Source organism: Hemicordylus capensis, chromosome 1 (assembly GCF_027244095.1).
Source record: "Hemicordylus capensis ecotype Gifberg chromosome 1, rHemCap1.1.pri, whole genome shotgun sequence".
Classification (NCBI taxonomy): domain Eukaryota; kingdom Metazoa; phylum Chordata; class Lepidosauria; order Squamata; family Cordylidae; genus Hemicordylus; species Hemicordylus capensis.
The window spans coordinates 371,862,132-371,875,281 of NC_069657.1; the positions used below are offsets into that span (position 1 = coordinate 371,862,132).

Here is a 13,150-nt window from a genome sequence, read left to right on the forward strand (position 1 = left end):
CACTGGGCTATGTGGACCAATAGCCTGATTCAGGCTATTATTGATTCAGGCTATTGTTCTCAAAACCACAGGGAGCATAGTTAAAGAGTTAACTGTGATCGCTGAGCCCTGTGTGATCCAATCCTTGCTTGATCAAGATCACTCAGAATTTCTGAGTTCTCACATCACGCTCCGCAGGAGCGTGTGGATCACAGCAATCATGGTTAACTCTTTAACTTTACTCCCCATAGTCATGAGAATGAGGCCTCAGTGTAAAGCAACTTTATAAGTAATCCTCCCCAAACTGATTTTTTATAATGTAAAGTTGCAAAAGCCCTGGAAGTTTTTCGTACTCATCTTTTAGTTCACACCTCCTCTGGAATGGAGATGTGTGTTCACATATCGGCCAGATTTACCCCGAAATCCCTAGGAGCTATCAAGGAGCACTTCACACACAATTCAGGTTTTTTCATTGTGCATTAGAGTGTATCCTGATTTATATTTGGAGTTAAAGAAATCAACTTTTTGCATTGGTCTTTTTGGGCAAATTTGAACTCGCAGTAAAACCTCACAGCAAGCCCATGGTAAAGCCTGCTGTCTGGGAAAGCTCCTGCTAGAGCAGATCAAAGGCTGATCTAGCCCAGTATTCTACTTCCGATAGTGGCCAACCGGATGCCTTTGAGAAGTCCACCTACAAGAGATGAAATCATACTTCCTCTCCAGCCATGGCTCCCCTGCAACTGGCTTCAGAGGTAAACTTCCACTGGAGCTCAAATGCTGATTGGGAGTTTCTAATGTGTGGGTATTTGGGGTGCACTCAGTCAGTGAGCCCCCTACATACAAAACCCCCTTGAATTGTCTTAAGGGCCTAAATGCTTCTGCTACAACTGCTGCTTGTATGTTGCATGATAATATTGCTGCAAAGGCAATTGGCAATTGGAAGTAGCCATGATTAGCCAGCTTTTTGATGGATAGCCTTTGTCAAACCTGAGGGATAAAAACCCATACTAGACCTATTATAATTGTATATTTATCAAAAGAAGAAAAAGTAATTGCATCTTTCTGACAGCTATCCACCTTGAATATTAGTCACCCTCAGAGAATTGTGCAAGACCAGTTTGTCTTAAAATGAATGAATCTTGAGAGGATTCCAGGTATTTTGCAACTACATCATAAATTCCATTCAGTTCTTTACATGCACCTCACACACAATCTTCTGCAGGAGGAAAAAGTAATGAAATGATTCCCCACCCCATTCCATTTGCTTCTTTCCTTAGTGCTGCATAATTTCATTACACAATTATGCATGTGCAACATGTGTCTCCACAATGTATTTTACAAAGAAAAATTACAAAGTTATAACTAAAGTGGAAATCAGAAACAATGCAGGACTCCACTTCACAAAAACCATGAGCTGATAATCTTTTATAGACAGCTTGCCATGGAACCAGCTTGGAAGTGTTACTTACAACTAGTGCTGCAGCAAATTGTTTGTGTTGTTAAATTTCAAAAGGCATGCAAAGGTTCTACCTTCCACTGTTTTGTAATTTGTTTTACCAACTGCCAGGGGCTAGGAAAGACAGCCTCCCCACCCACACACCAACATGACCCTAATTATATTATATCTTTCTGTGGATTTTAATTATAAGCCACTTTGGGAGCCAGTCTTGGCAGCAAAAACAGGGAATAAATGGCCAAATTCAGACGTAACATGAAACTGGAGTTAAAAGGGGCAGAGGTTGTCACTCCATTACATCCAAATTTGTGCAACTGCAGTTTTGAGGCCAAAGTGACCTGTAGTTTGCCTCACCAAACTCCAATTTGAACTAGTTTGTGAAGTTTGCCATCAAGACTTCTGGTTTGGCCACTGAAGCATTATGTCTACGCCTGGATGCCACCACAACCATGGTTTCATTCTGTTTTTGAAACCATGATCATAGAGATGGTGGAGCAGTCCCATGTGTGAGTGTACTCGCTCCATGCCTCTGGCACTCGTCACTGGCCACCTCACTGAGCACCAGCCCCTCTCCTCCTGTTACCCATCCAGCAATGTAGCAGCCCAGCAACAGGGACACCACCATGTCCCATCAAAAGCTTGTCAGCCTGCCAAGAGGCAAAGTCACACAGGAGCATCCCTCCCTTCCCACTCTGTCCCTTGCTCCCCCCTCCTGGCAAGCAGTAAGGGCCTGGTGACAGGGCAGGGGGAATGTGCTTTGCTCTCCAAAAAGGAAGTGATAAAGATATATGTTCACAAGCATATACAGTTGCGGTAGCAACATAAACAGGGCAACCCCATTAGATTGCTGGGGTGGTAACATATGGCAGGGCGGTGATGCCTGGGGTCAGGATTAAAAGGCAGCTCTCCAAGTATAAAGCAACCCTGAGAATAAAGTATGTTCAAAAACACAAACACTCCAGGTGGCAACATAAGCAGGGCACCCCATCACAATGCCAGAACGGGGACATGTGGCTGTGGAGGGGTGGGTGGGTACCTGGGGTTGGGTGTAAAAGGCAGCCCCAACCAGGGATTCTTGAGCAGCCAATTTCTAACTTTTTCACAAAAAGGTAGGGGAAGAGGGGGCAGCCCCTTTTCCTTTGGGGACTTTGTGCTTCCTAGGCTTTCCCATGAGAAGGGCCAGGCAGAAGAATCAGCAAAAGAATCCAGTGAAAGGAGTGATTCCTCATATGCGATGAGGATGGATGCTGACCCAGGGCAGACCATGCACCCTCAAGAGCGTGCCAGGCCATGGGGATGCCCTCTCACAACTCATGAGAAGAAATGTCTGCAGCAACAAGGGTGTGTGCCACAATCTCTAATAATGTGTGACAGCAAAACAATCCATTCTCCCATGGACAGCTTGTTCATGAAAGTGTCAAGCCATGGGGGCTCTATATCGAGTGGGGATGTGCAAACTGGTTCGGGGGTTTGGGTTAGAACCAACCCCCCCACCCCCGGTCCGGCTGGATTGAACCGAATCCCCCCTCCCCAGTGCATGAATTGTTTTTTAAAATATTTTTTCACTTGTAGCCCCTTTGGGGTGCTTCCTAAAGGCTGTGTGTGTGTGTGTGTGTGTGTGTGTCTGCAAAGGTTCACCCTCCCCCAGCTGTCCTCTTAATTCACCGCTGCAACTCATCCCGGGCTGATTTTTGGGCCCATTCGGGCCTGCAAAGATTGGCTCAGTGGCCATTTTGGAGGCTGCTGTGCATGCTCAAATGGCCTCTGCAAGGCCTGGCAAGGCCTAGGGCATCACAGGGACCATTTGAGCATGTGCAGTGGCCATTTTTAATTTTTTTTTTTAAAAAAAATGGCTGCTGAAAACAAAATGGCCACCATGCATGCTCAAAAGGCCTCTGTGAGGCCTGGCATGGCCCAGGGCCTCACAGAGGCTAATTGAGCATGTGCAATGGCCATTTTGTTTTTGGAGGCCATTTTTTTTTAAAAAAACATATTTTTAAAATGGCCGCTGTGCATGCTCAAATGGTTTCTACAAGGCCCTAGACCTTGCCAGGCCTTGCAGAGGCCATTTGAGCATGCACGACAGCTTCCAAAATGGCTGCCGCACTGATCTTTGCAGGCCCAAAGAGGCCCGAAAATAAGCCTGGGACGGGCTGTGCCAGTGAATTAAGAGGCCAGCAGGCAAGGGGAAAGCTTTGCAGACCCTCCGCGGCCTCTAAGAAGCCTCACAAAGGGGCTACAGGTGATTTTTTGATTTTTTTAAAAAATCACGAACCCCCCCAGACCAAACTGAACTGTGGGGGTTCAGGGGGTGCCAGACCAAACTGGCCCGGTCAGGTTCAGGTGCAGTTCCTACTCAAACCAAAACGGGCCAGCCAGTTCCATGCACACCCCTAATATCGAGCCAGGTTGCTCTATGGAGGAAAGCCGTGGGTATGGGTACCCTGGCAACTTCTCTCCTTGTCTTGGCAACTGCTGCCAAGTAGCAGTCAAAGCATGCCCCCATCTGCCCATGTGGACATGTGTGTCCTTTCTTGTGCCCTGAAACAGCAACCCCACTATCTTGGAGTCACTGGAAATTGGGCCTCCCCTCTTTTGCAAGTCCCCAAACCGGCAGATCTTCATACGATGCAACACTCAGAGCCAAGCCTCTTGACTTGGTAAGGTGAAACGTTCGTAAGGCTCCAGTGCTGCTGAGACATCTAATAGATGGGTGCTGTGTAGTGCTCCCCTGAAACGTAGCTTATTGGCAAGATTCTATGTGTCCATGTAACACCAGCACCTTCAATTACACCCAGAAACACACTGGTAAGCAGTGCAGTTGGTGCAATATACTCAAAGGGCCTTGCATTAGTCAAGGCTAATTTGTCAACAGTTTTCGTGACCAGGAGAACTTCCATGTTGCCTGGATTTAATGTTTGTTCTCATCCATTCCCTCTCCACTTCCAAACACTGATTTAGGTCAGCAATCACATCTCCAGCGGGAGAAAGCACAGATCTAAAAGGCTCCACATACTGATGACATTCAGCACCAGATCCCCAGTGTCAGGATGCCATGTTACCTGGTCACTTGGGTGGCCCTGTGGAGGCTGGAGAAGGGCGTGGCATCCCTCCTCTGAGGCTTTCATTCCCTTTAGGCAGCAGTGGGGATGAGAAGGTCCCAGGCTGGTCGGATCTCAGTGAGGTTGAGAGAACAAGGCAGGGAGAGCTGCAGGAAACCACTCTAGGGAGACAGCTAGGTTGGGTGTGGCAGGAAACAGGAAGCAAGGTCAGGAAGGGGGTGGATCTGAAAGTAGGCTTTAAGCCCTGTCAGCTCTGCACTGGAGTATTTAAAGATAAAGCAGCTGATGATGAGGAGCGGCTTCTGAGTATGGGAGCGAGGAGTGGGAACTGGCTGAATGCAGCAGGGCAGGAGGAGGACTCAAGTGACAAGCTATCCTCCTCCCGCTGTCTGTTCCTGAAGATGACCTTTTTGGGGTTGCTCCAGTCATTCTGGAGTTTAAGAAGGGCTAGGAGCCCCCCTTGTTCCCTGGGAGTCTGACACCCAGATTACCCCCAGTGGTTTCAAGTAGATGTTAAAAAGCACTGGGGACGGAATGAAACCCTGTGGGATGACATAGGCCAACAAGCAAGGCATTCCCACAGGTATCTCCCAGCACCACCTTCTGTGACACTCCTCCTCTTGCTCTGCCTTTCCAAAAGACAGCCGGCAGCAGGAATGGCACGGCATCACTGTCACCACAAGGTAGGGTAGGGACAGCCAGGCTAATAGATAGTGATGAGATGGCTAGAGGCAACGGGTCAGTAGTCTACCTTTGCCAATCTACCATCTGAGGTGGCCATCAGCACTTCTCATAATCAGGCTGCCACTATACTTCCTCATGCAAGTCATTTATTAAAATGTTGAACCACACAGGTCCCCTGACAGAAACCTATGGCGCTCTTTTCGATACCTCCTTCGAGGTTGTTGTGGTGCCATTAATAAGTACTCACTGGGTATGGTTGTTCAGAGAGCTGTGAATCCATCTACAATAGTATCATATTTTACCATCTTGTGAGCAGGGAAATCATATCATATAAAACTTTGTCAAATGCTTGGCTGAAATCAAGATACACTATGCATTCCCATGACCTACTAAACTAGTAATTCTACCAAAGAAGAAGATCTAACAGTAATGTTAGACATGTTTCTTTGCAAACCCATGCTGGCTCGTAGTAATCACCACTTTATTTTCCAAGTGATCACAGACCAACAGCTTAATAATCCATTTTTAGATTCTTGCCAGGCATCAGCATCAAGCTGACCAGGCTGTGGTTTTTCAGGTCCTCCTCCCCCCACTCCTTTTCACTTCCTTTGCTGTTGCCACAAAGTTTTACTAGTATGGATAGACACACTTTGAAATATTTCTTTGAAGAAATCAGGATGGTTAAGGGAGGAGGGCTGATGAGGACCAACTATTGTTTACACCCTGCAGGAAGTTAATAAACACATTTCTGGCATCTAAAGCATAATTATAAAAAGATCAAAATTTACTGGCTACAAAATGCTAGACTCAATATTACAATTAAAACTAATTGTTGTTAAAGCCTGCAATGCCAGCAAATATTTCTGTGATAAATAATCCTGTGCAGTGAAGTTTGCCAAAGCCTCTTGCTCTGTTTCATTTAGAATGGTATAGAATCTATAATAATTGGCTGTTCATAGTTGTATCTGGCACCCAGTCTTCAATCAGCCTTATCGTGCTATTGCTATTCTTCTCTTGCCCTGCATATCCTATCAAATTCATAATCTTTGCACACAAAAAATATCACCAGATACAGATAGAGTTTTTCATACAGCATGAGATTGTATACTATATCAGTAGCCATGCCAATGAGACCAAATGTTCCTCCATGTTTGTTTGAGCAATCAGTTAAGAAAATTGTTGCAATATATTATGTGCCTTTTCACAAATATGTCTTATGTACTAAAATGGATTGAGGCAAGACATGTGGATGTACAAATCTATTATTATAAAAAGATCCTTCTTCCTGTAAATTACTTTTCATAATAAGGTTGTGTATTATTGCATAGCAATGTAGCCCACTGTCATAGCAGCCCCAGGCATCTCATGCTTGCTTAAAATACTGTCTTACAGATTTTTAATTTTATGAATGATGATGAGCATATTTTAACATACATGTGAGTTCTGTGGCACTGGGAAGATTTAATACTTGGTTCATAGAAGAGCACCTTCAGATAGAACCTCGATTTCCCTAGACTTTGCAAATCCTTACTTCCAAGTACATTCAGCTTCTTAAATCTGGGAGAGAAGGCAAGAATTGGCCACCTATAAGGGTTGTCCCATAGTGGTAAAAGGACCACTGTTCCACACACCAAATATCAAGTTTATTAAGCTGATGCATGGTGACCAAGGGAAAAGGAAGAGTCTAACTTCAGTATAGGGAAAGGGAATTGCTCTGTATTTGCAGAATGAGATGGAGGCAAAGTCCATGGTCCAGGCTTCACCCTCAGGCAATTGTTATCAGTAACCAATGCAGGCTATTAACAGCGTTGGTCTGCACCCCAAACTCCTCCAAATTCCAGCAATCCTCTCCAGGCATCCATCTTCTCCACAAAAAATGTCAATAATGATTAATATGTATATAACACTTCTCAACAAAAGTTCCCAAAGCAGTTTAGATAGATAGATAGATAGATAGATAGATAGATAGATAGATAGATAGATAGATACAAACAAACAAACAAACAAAATGAATGCTACAAACACCATCTTAGCTATGAGGAACATGGTTAACTTCCTTCAGCAGGACAAGGAGGATGAGAAAGTGGTGGTAGCAGCAGGGAGTGGACAGGTGAGAAAGTAGGGTTGAGGGGAAAATTTATATACGATTTCCATTTCAAATATCAATTCAAGTACAATGCCAGCCTTTCAGCTGAATGAAGAATATGTTGAGTACTAGCACCACCAGATAACTTGGATCCATGCTGTTATCAGATCAATGTTGGGGAGGCCAATACAACCTTCTTGACACTATCATAGGGTCACTGTTGGTCCTTTATACTATTGGTATCGATATTGGGTTAGTGTTGACCCAATATTTTACCAATAATCCTTAGATAGATAGATACTTTATTTACAGCCGATGGCCAAAATATCAATAATCCTTATTGGAAGTTGGCTTGGAGAGAAAGTATCTCCAAGTCAGTTCCAGGCTGCACCCCTCAAATTGGGGCTGTGGTGGTGACAAGGTAACCCACGTGGGCCAGTGGTTGCTCTCTTGTAGGTTACCTTGGCCTCTCCATCCCCCAGTTTTGGGGGTGCAGTCCTTAAAGTCCAGGCCTCCTGACCTGGATTTTAAGCTCTGTGCTTTGGGGATGGTTTTTAATAGCAATAGCACTTACATTTATATACCGCTCTATAGCTGAAAGCTCTCTAAGCGGTTTACAATGATTTAGCATATTGCCCCCCAACATTCTGGGTACTCATTTTACCGACCTCGGAAGGACTGAAGGCTGAGTCAACCTTGAGCCCCTTGGTCAGGATCGAACTTGCAACCTTCTGGTTACAGGGCGGCAGTTTTTTACCACTGCGCCACCAGGGGCTCATTCTGCAAATTTAAGGATTTCACTCCCAAAAATGGAGGGTGGGAACAACAGTAATCCCCTAGGAAGCAATCACTGGCCCAGTGGGTGCTTCCTGGGGGGTTCCCTTAGTACCACCCCCCAATTTGGGGGGTTCAGTCCTTAAAAACCAGTCTGAAAGTCTCTCCAAGCTACAGGGCTGGTTTTGTATCAATATTACTATGGCACTCGTTTGCCACTGAGAGAAAAGACAAATGTGATATAAACGAGGATACTCAGTAGGGCTATGCAATTGTATCAGTCTGATGAGAACATCGGACTGAAGTACCCACCAATGGGCATTACTGAAAGGACAGCAGGGATTTTAGTTGGAATTCTGACTATTGGGGCTTCCTGCTATTGTATCGGAAATCATTTCAATAATGCCAAGTGGTGGAGACTTCGGTCTGATAGTCTCGTTGGATTGATGTGATTGCACAGCCCTATTGTGCAATATAAAGAAGTATTACATCTGTATTTTCTCTCACTGGCAAACCCACACATGCTTCTGTGTAATTTGTTAAATGGCCATAAAAAGATGATGGAGGAATAAATCATTTGTGGATTTTGGCCTTGCGTATCATATTACTATGGGTCTGAACAAATGATACATTAGCCTAAGAAGTGAATGCATGTAACTCCTCTCCACCTTTGCAACACACCATCCTGGCCTTTGGCCATCCCTGCAAGCACAAGGATGAAATATCCTTGCTTTGCAGTCGTTCCGCTCCTACCTCTCAGACAGATTCCAGATGGTGTCTGTTGGAGACTGTTGTTCTTCAAAATCTGAACTTTTGTATGGTGTCCGTCAGGTGTCCATATTGTCTCCAGTGTTGTTTAAAATCTATGTGAAACCGTCAGGAGAAACCAATAGGAGATTTGATGCAGGATGTTATCAGTATGCTGATGACACCCAAATTTCTCTATTTCTCCATGTCAGCATCATCAGGAGAAAGCATAACCTCCCTGAACTCAGACTGGGGAGACCCGAGTTCAAATCCCCATTCAGCCATGATACTTGCTGAGTGACTCTGAGCCAGTCACTTCTCTCTCAGCCTAACCTACTTCACAGGGTTGTTGTGAGGAGAAACTTAAGTATGTAGTACACCGCTCTGGGCTCCTTGGAGGAAGAGCGGGATATAAATGTAAGAAATAAATAAATAAGAAATAAATAAGACAGGGATAATTCGGGAGATGGGTTTGATTTGCATGTTTTGATCTCCCCAGATAATTGGGGAGATGGGTCTGATCTGCCTGTTCTGGATGGGGTCACACTTCCCTAGAAAGAACAGGTACACTGTCGGGTAGTGCTTCTGGATTCAAGCCGCTTGCTGGTGGCTCCGATTGAGGTGGTCGCCAGAGGTGCTTTTTATCTGCTTCGGCTGATAGGCCAATTGAGATAAATGACCTCAGAACAGTGGTACATCTGCTGGCAACCTCCAGACTTGACTACTGCAATGCGCTTTATGTGGGGCTACCTGTGTATGTAGTTTTGAAATTGCAGATGGTCCAGAATGTTGCAGCCAAATTGGACTCTGAGTCATCTCGGAGAGACCATATTACTCTGTATTGAAAGAGCTACACTGGCTACTGATAAGTTTCTGGGCAAAATACAAGGTGATGGTTATAACCCAGCAGCGTAGGGAAGCTGGCAGCAGCCCATGTGTGGCCACCATGGCTGCCTGCCCCCCCCACCCCCCATGTCTGACATCAGACACATGGGTCTGGCTAGTCATGCTCCTGCATCTGACATCAGATGTGGGGGCCTGTCTGGGGCTGCGCTCGCAGCCCCTGATTGGTGGCAGCCCTGGTTCTTTGAATCCGTTCGCCCAATGGTGGCTCCGCCCATTCTAACCTATAAAGCCCTAAACAGCTTGGGCCCAGCTCGGTTTTGCACACGCATGCGAACCACCAGGATTGGGCCCGATCCCAGCAGCATCATGGCAGCAAACCTGCCTACAAAGCCTCCCTTGAAAACGAGATTAAGGGAGTGAGCGCTCCCTTAATCTTGTTTTCCGGATCATCTGTCAGCCACAGCTGCAAGCAGCCATGCCTAGCAGACCCATTGGGGGGGGATCCCAATAATGCACCATGCACTTGTGTGGTGAATTATTGGAGCTCCAGGGGTGGGGAGGCATGTAGCAGTATGTACTAGCGCTCTGACCCTTGGAGCTGCCGGCAGAGGTGTAACTAGGGAAAATAGCGCCTAGGGCAAGCACTGAAATTGCACCCCTGTCCAGACAGGAATGATGGGACTTGTAGTCAACAATATCTGGAAATCCTTGTTAAAAGGAACACTGTACCATCTAGACATGGTTGTTGATCAAAACCTGAAAACATGAGCCATCTCTGTAAAAGACTTAGAACAGCAGTCAGGAGTTATGCGAGGATTCCAAGTGTCATTTTCTCTGTCTCATCTCATGCTTTTAAAAAAAACATGATTTTGTCCTAGAGGATCACCTGCCCAAATAGCCACTAGCAAAATAGGGGAAGAAGAAGGTGGTGGTGGTGGTGGTGGGTGTCTATAAACCAGTGAATGATTCCTGCCAGCCTTTGTCTTACGATGACTGTTGGCTCATGATGGGGTATATGTGCATTCACCACACCAATGCTTACTTTGACACCAAGAGGGAGGAGGATACATTAGTTTGCCACACTAGACAGAGGCATTTGCAACAGGAGCAGACAGCCAAGTTCGGGCAGGGCCAAAACCAGCCCCTGCCAGACTAAGAAATCATTGTAATTTGCCCCTTCCTGTCACAAGCAGTGTGCTGTTCTTTTATTATTGACTCCAACTCTCAAATATCCCAGTCATGGATGGAAAATTCAGTCAATTTACAAGAGACACATTTTCTACATGGAAGTTTCTTCTGTGCAGGTGTTGTGCAGAAACCCATGTGTAGTGACCGCCAGGGGCATAGCAAGGTTGGAATGGGCCAAGATGAGATTTTAAAATGGGCCCCCAGCCCCTCAAAGTCCAGGGCCTCAACACATCCCAGGCCCCCAAGGATTTAAGTCTGATATTTCAAAATACGTATGCTGCCTGGAAATACATTTCACTGAATACACACATGCACACTTCACAGTATATAGTGATATACATTGACTGAGTACTATATATTTGTGCTACTTTTAATGCCTAGAACACACTAGAAAGATGAATTATTAAAATGGGACCCTCGCTGCAGATTAGCAAAGGAGACTTTCAACCATGCAGGGTGAGCCTATGTTTGTTTTCTCAGAATTCTGAACAAATTCAGTCAAGTTTGATCCCAGGAGGTTTTTCACACGAGGCTTTTAAAGCGCTTTAAGACACATCTCCTCTGGAATGGAGGTGCTGCATTCACATGTTGGCCAGATTTACTCTGAAGTCCCTGCAAGTTATTGGAGAGCAGTTCACACACAAGAAAAATAAAATAAAATAAAAGCACAACACATGCTTCACAGTTCTCACTCAGACCTTCTGGGTTGCAAAATAACTTGAACATAAGTACATTTATAAATGAATGAAAGAAAGAATGAATAAATATATATTTGTTCCAGAAGTTTTTGTAGTTTTCTGACATGAAACAAGCCACTTATAGGCCTTTTTAGATAGTTTTTGTTTTTAAAGCCAGCACATTTTTCAGTCTGTTTTAAATTAAATATTCAGAGACTTCTCAGTCTCGCCCCACCACCCATATCAAAGCCCTATGGCAAGCAGATCCCTATATACGGGGGTAACCACAAAAAGGAATTCACAGCCTACCTGCAAAAGCTGTGCTGGATGGTCTGTTCTACTGCAGGGAGGGTCTGCTGCAGGGAGCTCTGCCAGCCTCCTTCCTGGCTTGCTGGGGCCTGCCGAGTTCAGGCTTCAGGGAGGCCTCTCTGGAAGCCCCGCCTACCCGCCAATCAGCTGAGAGGCGGGGAGAGAAGAGCTCTGCAGTTTGCAGGCTGCTCCAATCTAGGCCTTGCCGATCCTAGGCCGGAGCTGGAGGCAAGTGGCTGAGGGGCCCTGGGGCTGGGCAGGTGGGCAATGGGGTGGGGTGGCAGGAACTGGCGTGGCGCCCCCACCTCAGTGGCGCCTAGGGCATGTGCCCTGCCTGCCCCTCCCCGTTCCACCTATGGATGCCGGCCTGGGGAAGACAGCATGATTGTCTGTGGGGAGGTAAGCTCCTTAGGGCTTCCTCCCCACAAAACCTGCAGCCTTTTTTCACTGTTCATGAGAAAAGGCTCAATGTCTTCTTTGCCATGAACCCCACCACCCATTGAGATAATCAGGAGAGGTTTGTCTGTAGTTGCTACCAACTCCTCTGGTGGCTACTAAGAGACGGGCGTTCTCCGTTGCTGCCCAAACCTTGAGGCTTTGGAATGCACTCCCTGCTAAAATAAGAGCCTCCCCATCTCTGACAATTTTTTAAAAATCTCTAAAGACACATTTGTTCACTCAGGCTTTTAATTAGATACTGTTTCAACAGTTTTTAACAATGTGGTAAAATTTTAAATTATTGTAATGTTTTAACCTTTTTACTCTGTTGTAATTTGTATTATTTTATTGTAAACCACCCAGAGACATAAGTTTTGGGTGGTATACAAATATTTATTTATTTATTAAATTTACATTTTATATCCTGCTCTTCCTCCAAGGAGCCCAGGGCAGTGTACTACATACTTAGGTTTCTCCTCACAACAACCCTGTGAAGTAGGGTAGGCTGAGAGAGAAGTGACTGGCCCAGAGTCACCCAGCTAGTTTCATGGCTAAATGGGAATTTGAACTCGGGTCTCCCCGGTCCTAGTCCAGCACTCTAGCCACTACACCACGCTGGCTCTCATCATATGTCATACGTCAAATAAATCTTATCTTATGTCAAAATAAATAACTAAGCATCCGAGGGCCAAATTACCACTTGTCTGATTTTCTACATTAAAGAAGCAGTTAGCATTTAGACATTTCATCCCAATGTGTACTTGTGGTGATGGCCCAGGGTGGGGATAGTTGTGTGCACTCATTCCTCTCCAAGTGATGTGCCAATATATTGTCCAATCTGCCCCTGTATATTAATAATGCTACTAGCATTGTGTCACATGGCTACAGTCTCATAGGTTGTATA

General features: G+C 45.4%; 1 long non-coding RNA gene across 2 annotated transcripts in view; it reads right to left on the bottom strand.

The window, feature by feature from the left end:
• The window catches only part of LOC128344811 (uncharacterized), a 35,437-nt gene extending 23,540 nt beyond the window's left edge, over positions 1–11,897 (bottom strand). For both annotated transcript variants that reach the window (XR_008316067.1, XR_008316068.1), the window contains exons 1-2: positions 11,809–11,897; positions 8,795–8,904 (exon numbers count right to left, since the gene is read on the bottom strand). This is a non-coding gene — a long non-coding RNA (uncharacterized LOC128344811). The remainder of the gene's footprint in view (positions 1–8,794; positions 8,905–11,808) is intronic.
• Between the last annotated feature and the right edge of the window lie 1,253 nt (positions 11,898–13,150).